A 15,676-nucleotide genomic window follows, 5' to 3' on the forward strand; every position below is an offset into this window, starting at 1 on the left:
GTTCATGTCTTATTTCCCTTATACCTCCTTGAGTTTGGCTATTGAGTTGTATTGGCTGGGTTTGGAACAGGTTGGTATCTTGGTTTTCAAACTTTTGTTGTACAAAATTTTGCTCCTTTGCTCAAGCATCACTTCTTACGCTCGAGCTGGCTTTGTGAACTCACAGTACTTTTGCAGGTCTGCAAGACTACTGGGAAGTGATATTCTATGCTCGAGTGGAACTTTTTGCGCTCGAGCAATCTTGGCTGAAGCGGCCTTTACTGCGATCGAGCGTTGGCCTTTTGTTTGTAAAACTACTGGGAGTGTGTATTCTACAATCGAGCTTCACTTCTTGAGCTCAAGCTGTAATTATTTTTGTGTCTAGACGCTCGAGCGGACTGTGCGTATATCAGTCCATAAAATTCACTTTTTACATCGCTTTTTCATCTCTCTCTAAAACATTTCAAAATCCTAAATCTAGTGCATCTCTCTCTAGAACTTACTCTCTCTCTACAAATACACCAAGATCTACCCAGTTCTCCACTCCACTCCCATTGTTAAAAAGGTAGAGCTCACCCAGAGCTTCGTTTTCATCCACATAGAGTTAGATTTCGGCTTCCTTGAGGTTTCTCCACTCTTTCTTTGGTCTTCCAACTTCGAGGTAGGGATTTTCTACACTCATTTATGATTTTTAACTTCGCTATTTGTTTTTATAAAACAATCTTGTGATTTTGGAGAAATCTTGAGCAAACCTAGGCTTTTGGTTTAAAATCAAAAGAGAGGTTTTCAAATGGAGTTATTGAAAATGGTTGTGTGAGTGGAAATAAGGTTGAGTTGTGATAAAATTGTTAATTTTGATACTTGGAATAAATTTTGGAAGAAAAGGGATTTTGTCCTAAACGTCTCAAATATTTATTTTCTATAAATAAATGGAATTGATGTTGGAAATGTGAAATTAGATGGATATTGGTATGGCTGGTGGAGTTGGATATGTATTATCACTCACATCTTGAATTTTGGAAAGTTTATCTGTATTGGAGATTTTATATCTATTTAGAAATATCTATTTTGGACTATTAGTGGAGGATAGCTATGATTGTTATAGAAATTGCATGAGGATTAGGTGAATTGAAACTAATTTCTCATCCATGAACATTGTTGCTCATTTAATGCATTGCAAATGTATTTGATTTTGAGAAAAATGCGTGAAAGTGGGAAAGAGGTGTGTATCACCAAATTAAGTTAGCCTATGTGTCAAGGGCGGCAGTCCCAAAAAACGCACATATACATGGGCGTCGATTCCCGCGGATGAAATATCCGTAAAATGGTAATAGTAGCGCTTCTATAGGCTACGTTTACATTGGTGTCGTTTGACGATTTCCCGCAGATGAAATATACATGAAAGGTTGTACCGGTTTGAGAATTCCCCCTTGTCTTATATGGTAGAGGACATGATTTGAGAATTGTGATATAAACTAAGCCTGGCATGGTCTTTGGGAAAGAAATGTAAAACGTTTTGACATGGGCATTGCATATGCATTTCACCCTTATATCTTTGTTAAGATTCATATATTGTGTTGGATTATTTCTACTACTCTTTGACTCACCCTCTATGGGAAAACCATTTTTAGGTGTTGGTGAGATGTCTCCGCCAAGGAAATAGCTTGGGAGGATTGGAGCAAGAGCTTCATTTTATTTACTTCTTGTTATTATTTTGTACTAGCCTAGAGCTTTACCTGTGTTAGATTTAAATACATTTTGATGTAACCAAGTATAGTCGTGAAAATTTGTAGCCTTCAGGGCATTTCAATTATCTATTTAACTTCTATTTTCATATCTTTGTTGTTGACACATGCTATAGATTCAGAGTTAGGACTTATGAATGTATATCCGCATGTGTCACCCTTTTGTACAACTGAGTCTTATGTAATGGAAAGCTATTATACTCTGATTTAGATTGTTATTTACTTATCATCGTGGATGGTTTGTTATAATTGTTTAGAGGCGTGACATAGGCAATTCCTCCAAGACGGGGAAAGCAACATGTAAAGTAATTTACAACACTTGTAGTTAGTGACTGTTACAAAATTGTGGATAAGCAACAATTGATAATTGCAACAGTTTCCAAATGTGTGCTCTGATGATGTAAGAGTGGAAATGAAAAGCAATAGGCAAGCAAATTGATAATTGCATATCTCCATATTCTTTTGAAATATTTATTGTATTGCTTAATTATTAACTAAACACCTTTTTGTTATGACCTCTTCACATTGTTTTCCACTGTCACGAGTTGAATTAAATTTGATTTTCTTGGTACCTATTTAGTAACCTTCTTAATACGTTTGCGAGTTTGGATGTTGGTTAGTATTGGATTTGTATGGATTTTAATTTTTTTTTTTTTACTGCGTTGTCATTACTACTGTAGTTGTTATGTGGTGGACCATTTGATTTAAATTTGTGAAAAACATATTATATTACCCTTTGATTTTGACTTTGTGAGACCTGCTTGGAAATTTCTGAGTCTTAATTACTCTTGATTTTTGGTATTGAACCTGTATATAAATTAAATTTTTTATAGCGACTGTGGTTTAAGACCCGACCCATTTGATATTCTGGATTCAAGTTTCATGGTTTTGTACAGTTGTTCTAGTCTTATTCCACTTTTCCCTCCTTGAATTTGGCTATTGAGATGTGTTGGTTATGTTTGGAACAGGTTGGTACCTTGTTTTTCAAAAACCTTGTTGTCCAAAATTTTGCTTCTACGCTCGAGCGCCACTTCTTGTGCTTGAGCAGGCTTTATGAACTCTTAGTACTTTTGCAGGTCTGCAAAACTATTGGGACTTGTTATTATTCACTCGAGCGAAGCTTCTTGCGCTCGAGTGGTGTTGTGCTCAAGCGGCCCTTTTTGCGCTTGTGCGTTGGCCTTCTGTGTTTAAAACTACTAGGAGGGTGTCTTCTACACTCGAGCATCACATCCTACACTCGAGCGGACTACGTGTATATCAGTCTGTAAAAATCACTTTTTACATCACTTTTTCATATCTCTCTCTAAACTTTCTAAAAACCCTAAGTTAAGACCCTCTCTTTCTAAAACTCACTTTCTCTCTTCTAAAACACTTGCATTCATTGATTTATCTACCCTACTTCCTTTGAGAAAAAGGTAGAGCTCACTTAGAGCTCCATTTTCATCCGAGTATAGTTGGATTTCGGCTTCTTTGAGGTTTCTCCTTTCCCTTCTTGGTCTTCTAGCTTCGAGATATGGATTCTCTATACTCTTTTATAATTTTTAACTTAGCTATTTGTTTTTATAAAATAATTTTGTGATTTTTGGGGATTTTGAGCAAACCTAGGGTTTTGGTTTGAAATAAAAAGAGAGTTTCCAATGGATGTATTGAAAATGGTTGTAGGAGTGGAAATGAGGTTGAGTTGTGATGAAATTATTGATTTTGATATTTGGAATGAATTTTGGAAGAAAAAGGATTTTTCCCTAAATGTTTCAAATATTTATTTTGTATAAATAAATGGAATTTAGGTTGGAAATGTGAAATTGGATGGATATTGCTATGGATGGTGGAGTTGGATATGTATTATCTCTCACATCTTGAATTTTACAAAGTTTATCTGTATTGGAGATTTTATATCTATTTTGGGCTATCGGAGGAGGATAACTTTGATTGTTGTAGAAATTGCATGAGGATTAGGTGAATTGAAACTAATTTCTCATGCATGTGCATTGAATATTGTTGCTCGTTTAATACATTGTAAATGTATATAATTTTGAGAAAAATTGATGAAAGTGGGAAAGAGGTGTGTATCACCAAATTAAGTTGGCCTGTGAGTCCAGGGTGGAAGTCCTGAAAAATGCACGTATACATGGATGCCGATTCCCACGAACGAAATATCCATAAAATGGCAATAGAGTCGCTTGTATAGGCTACGTATACATGGGTGCCGTTTGATGGTTTCCAATGGACGAAATATCCGTGAAAGGTTATACTGGTTTGAGATTTGGCCCCTTGTTTTCTATTGTAAAGAACATGATTTGACAAATGGTGATATAAACTGAGCACGGCATGGTCTTTGGAAAAGAAATGTAAAACATTTTGGCATGGGTATTCCATAGGCATTTCACCCTTATATCTTTGTTAAGATTCATATATTGTGTTGGATTATTTTTACTAGGCTTTAGCTCACCCTATATGGGAAAACCATTTTCAGGTATTGGTGAGATGCCTCCGCCAAGGCAGTTGCTTGGGAGGATAGGAGCAAGAGCTTCATTTTGCTTGCTTGTTGTAATTATTTTGTACAAGCCTAGGGCTTTACCTGTATTGGATTTAAATCCATTTTGATGTAACCAAGTACAGTCTTGGAAAGTTGTAGCCTTCAGGGCATTTATATTATCTGTTTAACTTTTATTTCATATCTTTGTTGTTGACACATGCTATATATTTAGGGTTAGGACTTATAAATGTATATTCGCATGTGTCACCCTTTTGTACAATTGAGTCTTATGTAATGGAAGGACATTATACTTTGATTCATATTGTTGTTTACTTATCGTCGTGGATGATTTATTGTAGTTATTTCGAGGGGTTACATTTTTGGGGTCTTATTTGATTAGACCAAACTTAATTATTTTAGTTCATATTTGATTGTGTTAATGGTGGGGGCAACCTTGAGTCTATTTAGATTATTTTATAGTTTAATCTCAGTTAGAGATTTATTCTAGATTATTAAATTTGATTTATTTTGGATCTAATTGATTGAACCGTGACTAGTTGTAATCACCTATTATTGTTCTTGTTATTATTATTATCCTTATTATATATTTTACTACCATGAAAGAGTTACAAATATTAATGGTGTGCACCATCAAACAAAAAATATTTTGTGGTGAGAAAATATAATATCATTTTATCATTTATGTTACAAAATATTATGACGGTGTGAAAATATACTTTAATTGATATATATATATATATATATATATATATATATATATATATATATAATGTAAATGAGAGGCAACCCAAGCGGGGGTTGCCCCTTCCACTCCTTTCCCTCATTTCTTTTTCTCTTTTCTTCTTCTTTCTTTTCATCTCTTCTTCTGTCTCTCTGCTCTCTGTCTCTTGGCTGACTCTCGCTCTTATTTTTTTTTCCTTTAAACATTCATTATACAAAATCTTTGATCCACCAAAATCTATTAGGTTTTGGACCCTTGTTCTTGAGATCAAAGTGAAGAGCTTGGCGAGGATTTCGTTTTGTGCAATGGAGATCAATTTTTTGGCGCCATCAATATTGGGCATTTTCTTCCTTCTCCTCTTTTGGAACTTGAGGTAGGGATTTTCTAAACATTGTGTATGTGTTTTGGCTTTATTATGTGTTATTTTGATAGTGTGATATTTGAAAAGATTAGGGTTTTGTATGACTCATGGATGTTGAATTTTTATTTTTTTTATGAGAAATCCCCAAATTTTTAATAAAACCCTAGAAATTTAAAATATTAAGATTTAGATTTTGGGATGAGTTTGTGAAAAGCTTACAAGAGTTAAAACATATGTTTATTTATACAAATGAGAATTTAAAAGTGGATGTTTATAGGGATGAGATTGATGAGAATGTTGTTGGGAATTGAAAACCATTGAGGTTTTCTTTGAAAATTGTTAAATTTGAAAATATTGAACTTTTGAGAAAGATGAAAATATTTATCATGTTGAGGTATTGAGAATTGTTGAAAGGAACGTATGTTATTTTTTGCATTATGAAAATTCTAGATGAATTCTTGAGTTTCAATGAAAAGGGAAGATTGATGAAATTTCTTTTAAGAATACTATAATTCTTAATTGAGTTGGGAAAAAAGAGATTGAACATGTGATTGTTACTCTTGTGTTGAAATGATTGAAAATATGAGATTATGAGTTATATTTATCTCTTGAAATTTATATTTTGTACAGAGATAATTATTTGGGCAACCGTGGAGGGTTGTAGTGGTTATTATAGAAATTGCATGTGAAATAGATAAATTGAAATATTTGCAAATTCATGCATGGCATTAAACATTGCATAATCTAATGATTTAATTCTCGCATTGGATTTGAGAAATTGATTTTGTTTCAAATTGATTCATTAGGAATATTTGAGATGTGTTGAGTTATGGGATAAATACGTTTGGTAAGTCCGGATAGGGGGTGTAGATTGGTATTGTTTAAGTTGGCCTAAGTGTCCAGGGTGAAAGACCGAAAACACACGCAGAGTAGGTACCACGTGCCTTCCGGTTAGGAGCCAATAAAGTGGAGATTGGTAGTGCTAGTTATGCCTGCTTGCAGACACCAGCCTAGGGATTACCAGTGTCATATTTACCACCTCTTGTTCTATCAAATGAATGATTAAATTTGTTATGTTTTTGAACAAGTGCATGGCATGAGAATTTCAAAATGAGAAAACCTATATTTTTGACATTGGCATCTCATATGCATTGCACCTCATGATATTGTTAAACGGCATACACTTTATTTAGATTATCGCTGCTGGGTTTTATGCTCATCCCTTAGTGGAAACCATTTTCAGGTGATTGAGATGTGCCTCTACCGAAGTGAAGGCAATGAGGAACTTTTGGAGCACGAAGCTCGATTTTTATTTTTATTTTTTTCTTTTTGTAAGCAAAGGGCTATTCGTGTTTAAGTGTGAACACCACTTTTGTGTAATCGGGCAAGGCCTTGGAACTTGTAGCCAATAGGGCATCATTTGGTACTTAGCTTGCTTTAAATTTCTGTCATCACATGCCATAGATTCATATTCTAGAAATAGTAAATGTATGAATGCATGTGATTTGTTTTACAAATCTTACTAGAAAGTCATAAATAGAAAAGAAAGGGGGCTTTGGTCCTTACATTAATGAATTTAGTATTTATTCTCTCTCTCTCTCTCTCTCTCTCTCTCTCTCTCTCTCTCTCTCTCTCTCTCATGTTAATGATGGAATAATTTAGAATTAGATCATGTTATGAGTTAAATTGGGTTTATCAGATGTATATATTTTTTGGGCGTTACATCCATCTTTCATCATTATTTTTCTATTTGCCTTTAATAATTTGTGTTTCATAATCTTATTAGCTATTTTTTAGATAAGGAAAATTATGTTGTAGATCTGAGTATTAGACCTATGAAAAAGAAGAAAATTTTATTTTAAAAATTCACCACGGTGCCTTGATAATTTTTTATATTGATAATTTCTTATTTAATTTAATATTCATTTTCTTGGCATATCTATTTAAGTTAAGATGGTGAAACAAATCAAATTATTTGAACTCGATTTATATTCGGCTCAATAAAAAACAATTGAAGAATGACTTGTTATATAAATAAGTTAAAGTTGAACACATTTTGAAATTCACCAATTTTTTGAGTTTAACTCGAACTTAGTTCTTTAAACTTAAATGGGCAATAAAATACCAAGTTGCTCAAACTCCATTCGATTAAAACTCGTTTGGGTTCGGATCAAATGGTAAAGAAGACAAACTTATATATATTTTTAAATTCGTTAAGTTTTTCAAATTAAATTTGAACAACCTATTATATGACTCGACTTGACTAATTTACAATCCTAATTCTAACCATTAATATGAGAATGACAACCTTTACACATACGGAGTGTTTGGACATTATGATGATTCTAATTTGTTTTGGCTTTAGATACGATTTTATTTATTTTATTTATTTTAACCTTTGTGTATGAATGCTTTTTTTTTCATTCTTCAGTATTGGAACCCATGGATAGTTAAAGTCACTTTTTTTGGGGGGGTAAGTAAAATTTTTACTTTTGATAGGCCTTCGGTCAACTTTTTTTTTTTTTAGAGTGATTTTTATTTTATTTTGTTGTGCTTTTGGAGATGTTAGGTATAACTTTAGGCCATACAAAAGGTATGGCCCATTCATTCAATGTGATTCAAATGGCAATTAAAATAAGAAACTGTTAAGTTGTTGTTATTGGCAATCATGTTTGACAAAACTCTTTTCAGTTGTAATTTTATTCGATCTTTTATTTCAGTGAAGTTATGAGTATTTAGATGCGAATCCAACTCGAATTGTGTCTATGAAGAGGAGTTTGTAATCTCAATCCTTTCATGCTTGCCACTTCGCTGACTAAGTACGAGGATCGAGCTGCCTGGTTATCCAGTATTTTTGCAGAGTGCCAGAACTTCTGGGAATAAAGTTTTACCGCTAGAGCAGTGAAAGTTGCGCTCGAGTGGTTAGCCTATATGTTTTGCAATGCCTTTAGTCACACCACTCGAGTGGTGAAATGTGCACTCAAGCAGTCTGCGCGATCCTGTTTTTTATAAAGTGCATTGTTCGTTATTTTCAAGGTTTGAGCCGTTCAGATTTTCAGAGAGGAAGAAAAAACAAAGTGTTTTCTATTAGAGGGTGTTTTATATGAGTTTCCTTGGTGTATAGAAGTTGATCGATTGATTAACGAACTACAGGTTGTCAAACATCAAGGGTTGTTCTTATTCTTTTGTTCACAAAGAGAGAAGCGTTCTTCAGTGGATTCCGGATAACTTGGGCCCTGAAGCTTTGGTGGATTCCGAAGTGGCTCATCATCGTGGATTCGACATCAGCGTTGTGGATTCAACGTTGGACAAGACAATTCTGAGATGAAGACGGTGGTGCAATAGGAACATTGGGGTCGGTTCAATTCGGGCGTGGATTCGCTAGGTAATTGAAAGTACACTTGTGTAATTCCCTTTTGTCTTCTTAGTGGATTGTTTTGTGGCTTTCACCTGTGGTTGTTTATCACAATTGGAGGTGCTCTAGTTGTGGTTTTTCCATGTTAAATCGTTGTGTCAATTTGTCTTTGATTGTTTGATTGGGATTGTTATTTATTGTTTAAAAATTGAAACATAATCACAAATCAATATCACGGGGATTTTTAGATTTGTCAGAAACTTTGAAGCCCACACGTAGATATTGTTCACAAAAGCCATTCATTCCACAAAAGTCTCACATTGTTCTCTACTTTGGATGCTAATCTGGTCATCATGTTTTAAGTTTGTTTTACTAGTGTCTTGTTTGGTTCTTTGTTACGTTGTTTTCTATTTTTGTAATTTTGTTCGGTTTTGACTATCTCTCATGTACGTTGTGACAATTGTTTTTGGTGGACCACTCGAGTGGTCATTTGGTCGCTCGAGCGAAGATTGGTAGCTCTTAGTAGTTTGACATTTTGTAGGCAACACAACTCGAGCGATGAAGTGGTCGCTTGAGCGTAAATTTCAAGCTCCCTGTATTTTCACTGTAGCTCTGTAAAACTTCTAGAACCTCTTATTTTGCGTTCGAGTGGTAAAAAGGTTGCTCGAGTGATCCCTTCAAATTTGTGTTGTTCGCTCAAGCGATGAAAAGTTCGCTTGAGCGGTTTGTTCGGGTCATCTCACTTAAAAGTCGATCTAATTCATTATTTTCTCACTTTTTCCAATTTCTCTCTCTCTATTACCCATTCGGAAACCCTAGCCCCCAAATCACTTGATTTCTGAGCATTTTGCCCTAGATTCACCCAAGATCCTTCAAGATAAGTCAAGTTCAAGCTACCGATTGTTTTGCGATCCCCTCGAATTTGTGTTGTTCCCTTGAGCGATGAAAAGTTCGCTCGAGCGGTCTGTTCTGGTCAGCTCACTTAAAAGTCGATCTAACTCATTCTTTCCTCACTTTTTCTGATTTATCTCTCTCTCTCTCTATTACCCATTCCAAAACCCTAGCCCATTGTGCCCTAGATTTACCCAAGATCCTTCGAGATAAGTCAAGTTCAAGCTTTTCACTGATTGTTTTGCGATTTGGTGGAGGTTTTGCTTGGATTCACCACTTTAGCTTCTATTTTTGAGATAGTGGTGTTCTTAACTTGTTATACCTTTAATTTAGAACTCATATGTGGTAATTTCATTGGCTTTTCATTTCGTAGATATATATATATATATATATGTATATACATATAGATGGTGTTCCCTATCCAATGATTTGGAAGGAAATGAGTAATAATTTATAATTAAGGATGGAATTATGCTTATCTTTGATGATTAGTGTTGTTGGTGAAGATATTTAGCCCCTAATTCATGAAAGAGAGGAAATCCCTAAATTGTTTTATAAACCCTAGTTTTGAAACTTGTTTTAAAAAGAGGAGTTTTATTCAATTGATTCTTAGAACATGAAATTGGGGGTGATTACTTAGCTTTGAGGTTGGAAATTTTTGTCTTCTACGTACATCTTGTGTTGGTGATAATGGTTGAATGAACCATGGTTAATATTGGAAAAGTGAAATAGTAAATTTTGTACATTGAAAATCATTTTAGGGAAAAAGGAGTATTTGTGAATTCATGGATCATATGCGTAACTAAATTTATCTTGTGATTCAATGGATGGTGCAAACAGTGGAAAGCTAAAAAGGGGGTAAATAGTCTATAAATCCATGTAGTGAGTCGGGTGGTTTTGAGTTGTGTATTACATTTAATACCCGCGCGGGGAGTCAAGGTACCCAATTGCCTTGTCTGCGCATATCGCCGAATAAATGTGGAAAAATATTTTTGGATGTCCACGAGCCCGCCATTTCTAGAGTCAGCGAATGTGGAAAAACATGGTTTTAGGTGTCCGAGTCCCCGCCGTTTCTAGAGTCGGCAAATGCGGAAGGGAAAAATGTTTCTGGGTGCCCAGGAGCCGGCAAATGTGGGACTATTTTAAGTATACAAAATCTATATCTGTGTATGTATTTTGAATTTCAACTCATACTTGGAAGGTCATAGTATATTTACCGCCCCGTCTGAATTCAAGAAATGTGTACTTAACTTACATTTGCATACACATGCATAAGAGCATTCATACATATACATAATACAATAATTATAGAATGGTGCATTGCATGATCATGTGTTTTCCGATTAATGTTATAACCTGTTAAGTTCATTGCCTACTGAGCTTTTGCTCACCCCCAAAACTAACCACATTTCAGGTAATGAAGATAAAGTGCTCCCTAAATGAACGTTTTGGTTTGAAGAACACTTCTTGGACATGAAAGCTTGTGGTGAATCATATTTTGTGTGTGCTAGAGACAAGTTTCTAAATGACTGTGTAGTCAGATATTTTGATGTAACAAGGATAAAGTAATTTATGCTTAATTCTATCCTTGCTTGTTAAACTATTTTATTTTCTTTTGCAAATGTAAAGAGACAATGTTGTGAGATTTGGAAATAGTTCAAAAGGGAAGGAATGTTGTTAATGAGTATCATTTCTATTTTGTTTTGTTGTGTTGTTCATCCTATATTGGTAATGCCTGGATGAGAAAGAGAAACAGGAAGGGTTGTTGGTCAGGGCGTTACGCATTGGTATCAGAGCTAACGAAGTTGAATACCTAGAGCTCGTGGGAAGTGGCTTTACTGCATAGTGCTATTATGTTAGAAAGGGATGTTAGTTTGTCTTATGTGTCTTACCTGTTTGTGTGATAATGTAGGTATGGAGTTAATCTCTTAGGATGTGATTAGTGCCTATTGCAATCATCGAAATTCTTTTGGAAAGGCACCTGATCAATGCTTTTTCCACTAGGAGGTCCTTGAGTGCCATGGGACTAGTCGGAATTTTGAGGGAGTAACTCGTATGTGTTCCATGTGTTTATATGACTATGTGGTGTGCCTTATGTGACAGATATCTGCATAGGTGTGTGTCTAACTCGTGGGTGACGTGTATAGTGTATGAATTGTGAGTTAAATCCTTTCTCCTTATCTCTGTATAGGATGTTTGGACGCGATAAAGGTCATGACAGGCCACACCGAGGTAGCCAGGATATGCCGGCTCAGCAAGATTTACCTCCCCAAGAAGAAGGGATAGGGAAAAACGATACGACCATCCCTCCGGCCCAAGATGCAATGAAGGTATTAGCCCGAGAGATGGCAAGGGCTCTTCGAGAGTCCATGGAAATACTCCGAGCCGAGCAAGCAACGAGGACAATAAAGGAGGAGACTCGAACCTCTTTCTTGAAGAAGGAATTCTTCCATTCGAACCCTGCAGAGTTCAGTGGCGGGCCTGATCCAATGAAGGCGGACGAATGGCAAGAGCACATTATTAAGTCTTTTGAGATTCTAGACATTCGCGATGGAGGACTCCCAATAGCATTGGCAGCCTACCAACTAAAAAAGGAGGCGAGCCAATGGTAGAAGTCCGTTAAGCATGGAATAGAGCATGCTTGGGAGGCATTCACCTATGCCTTCCAAGAGAAGTTTTTGCCTCCTACGGCTGGAGAGGTTGAGAAAGTAATTTCAGGAACTTCGGCAGTTGGACACCCCAATGATGGAATTCGAGGCCACATTTACTAGTCTAGCAGGTTTTGCACCCGAGCTTGTGGCAACTGAGGAGCATCGGTGTTTGAAATTTGAGAAGACATTGAGGCCCAAAATTCTAATGAAGGTGATGGGTAATATGTATCGGGAGTATGATAGACTGGTGGAGGCCGTTGCCCATGTAGAGATTATGTTAGAGGCTGAGGAAGCTAGGCAGAGACATAAGAGGCTGAGTTATGCTGAATCTAAGGGTGATACCGGATCTTCCAAGAAATCTAGGGGCTCATCTTCATCTTCCTTCTAATCTACGCCCCAGCAATCCAAGTCATCGGGGTTCATTTATGTGAGAAGTTCTAGAAGCACAGGTCCTATCAATGTTACTTGTTTCCGATGTAGCCAGAAAGGTCACATAGCAATAGAGTGCAAGCAAAATCCTAGTCATCAACAACCAATACATTCTCAAAGCCAAGCCTAGGGAAAGGGCCAATTGCCTACATGTTACCATTGTAAGCAATCGGGACACATGAAGGGGTCTTGCCCACAGCTAGTCGGAATGGGAAGTGTTTCTAGATCTCGAAATTTTGGGAGTTATCAGGTAGGCTAAGGTTAGCAACAGAATTATCAATCAGTTCAATCTAGGCAGTCAGCAAGGGCAGTACAGGGGGCCACATCAGCACAGTCAACACAACCGATTAACGTTTTGAGAGCAGGTAGAGGCGAGCAGAGGCCCCAAGGGCGAGTTTATGCAATCACTGCTTCTGAACAATCATCTGGACCATCAGTGATAAAAGGTACTTATCTTAACTATAACACTTGGGCCAACGTATTGATAGACACGGGAACATCTCATTCATTTATCGCATCAACATTTGCATCCATGTTAGGCCTAGTGGTAGAACAACTAGAGTCTTCGCTTATGGTTGAGTCACCAATCAGGGGTCAAGTTGTCTTGAATTGAGGGTGTCGTGGGCCCTTTTAATTTGGTGATATTGGAAATGTCGAAGTTTGATGTTATTCTTGGTATGGACTGGTCGTCCTCTTATCGGGCCGTCATAAATTGCTATCGCGGAAGGGTTACGGTATGCACCTTTGGCGGGGATTGTTTTTATTTTCTGGAGGATAGAGTTGACAGAGGGTTGTCACCGTTGTGTGACCCACGAAGTCAAGGCAAACTTAGTTTTCTTCTTGATAAGGATAGTGCAATCTGGGGGATATTTCCTAAAGTGGTTTGTGAGTATCCAGATGTTTTTCCTGAGGATCTCACTGAGTTACCACCCCATCGTGAGGTAGAATTCTCTATAGATTTGGTGCCTGGTACGATGCCCATCTCCATGTCGATAGAGGGTGTTGTTTGGGCCCATGAGGTCCATCACGGGTCCCGTTTCGAAGATCCGAACCATTTATTTTATCGGGCACTTCGTGTATTTTATCCACACAAAAAATTAGGTCGATCTCATAATTATACAATTGTTGTCTATTTTTTTTAGTGAAAAATTAAACAAATTACAGTTATGCGATTGACCTATGTTTTTATTTTATTTTATTTTATTACGTTTCTCACTGGAAAAATGTATAATTTATTTTTAAAAACACAATTGTTGTCTATTTTTTTTAGTGAAAAATTAAACAAATTACAGTTATGCGATTGACCTATTTTTTTATTTTATTTTATTTTTTTTGGATGAAATAAACGAATTGTCCGACAAAATGAACTTTTCAAATCATCAATATGAGACCCGTGGTGGGCTTCACGGGCTCAAACGGCACACTCCAATTCAAAATTTGGACTGAAAGAGATCCTCTTCCTTCCCAATAAAGGTTGTTTTTTAGGGGTCCTTACTCCTATTGACAAATATTATATTGCATCTTATCAGGATAGTCGTCCTACTAATGTTTGAACCTTATTCCTTGAATATTTGTTTGGGTTTTTCTTTTATACTTTTGATTTTATTTTATTTTTTTTTATAAATTATATATTATATTTAACTATTATAATTTATTGAGTTTTATTATAATATCAAATATTATTATTAATAATAAAAAGTATTACCATAAACAATTGACCGATCTGGCCTATTCCCACTCTTAGCATGACAATATTTCTTGAATACCCGTTTAGATAATATTATTTTAAAACATTTAGTTGAAAAAATAATAATAATAAAATAATAAATAAATAAATAAAAATTATAACCAAATACTACATAAGGTATAACCAAAGATTTTACAAGCCAGAACTAAAATAATATCATAACTAGAGATACATATGATCTCATAAATCATAACTAAAATAATCCTTTTAAATGGTGTGTATTGTAGAATTTTCTGACTTAAAAACACATTAAATTCCACCTAGAATATTGAAATTAGAAACTTATAGAATCTCCTAAATAAGAGTATATTTTTTGGTGTCTAGGCTTGATGGTAATGTTTGAATTTGAATCCCATTTACTATTAGATTTTATAATAGAAATATTAGAAAATCACAATTTAAATATTATAATTCATCCAAAATGATGTGGCAAGAAAATTATGTCTTATATGACTAGATTTGTGAAAAATTAAAAATTGACACTTAATAGATCATTCCATTATTGTTGATCAATTTGAAAGAACCTTTTTAAGAGTCTCAAAAGTTTTTTATAGCATAAACGTTAGAACTTCAGAAATTTTCAAGCTACTGCGTGTATCACAACTCAGTTGGCATTTTCCATTGATACAATATATGGCTTTGTCTACTATTGAATTTTAATTGTCCAGTTTGATATAATATTTCTCATATTATAATTAATCTTATATCGATTTAAAAATAAAAAATAAAAATCACACAAGCATGCTGGCATAAGTTTTTTGCTACGTTAATTAACCTGTCAACATAAATTTGAACTAGTTTGGAAAGTCAAATTATTATATACAGTTAGATGAACCAATGTTTCTATGTAATGCGTATTTTTAACATTTAAAATAAAAAATTAGATTAATGCTTTGGGGCTTAATCTACATTTTACTACATATAGATTATGGTTAGGGGGCTAGGAGCACATTGGTTTTGTTTAGTGGCAAATCTAAAAGTAAACCAGTCCCTAAAACTTCATTTGGAATACTTGGTGACAAAAAACATGATTAACTAAATTTGACGTCGAAATCAAATAATAGAAATAATTGATATTTCTCTTCATTTATAGAAGGAAGGGAGAAAGAGTTTTAAAAATCAAATTTTTGTCTCCAAAATAAAGGGAGAAACATTTAGGGACTAATTTTTGTCAAAAAGTCAAAAAAACAGACTTTCGTATCAAAATTTTAAAAGTATGGTTAATAAATACACTTCAAGAGAAAACAATTTGGTGGATAAGATGTTCACTTTTTTAGACAAATTTTGGTCAAAAAATGAT

The 15,676-nt window shown here is 35.0% G+C and overlaps 1 protein-coding gene across 1 annotated transcript in view; it reads right to left on the reverse strand.

Moving 5' to 3' along the window:
- LOC114288387 (disease resistance protein At4g27190) overlaps nt 1-15,676 on the reverse strand; it is a 95,526-nt gene that overhangs the window by 41,188 nt on the left and 38,662 nt on the right. The window lies entirely within an intron of this gene.

The sequence above is a fragment of the Camellia sinensis genome, chromosome 7, assembly GCF_055761805.1.
Source record: "Camellia sinensis isolate YWXY chromosome 7, ASM5576180v1, whole genome shotgun sequence".
NCBI lineage: Eukaryota > Viridiplantae > Streptophyta > Magnoliopsida > Ericales > Theaceae > Camellia > Camellia sinensis.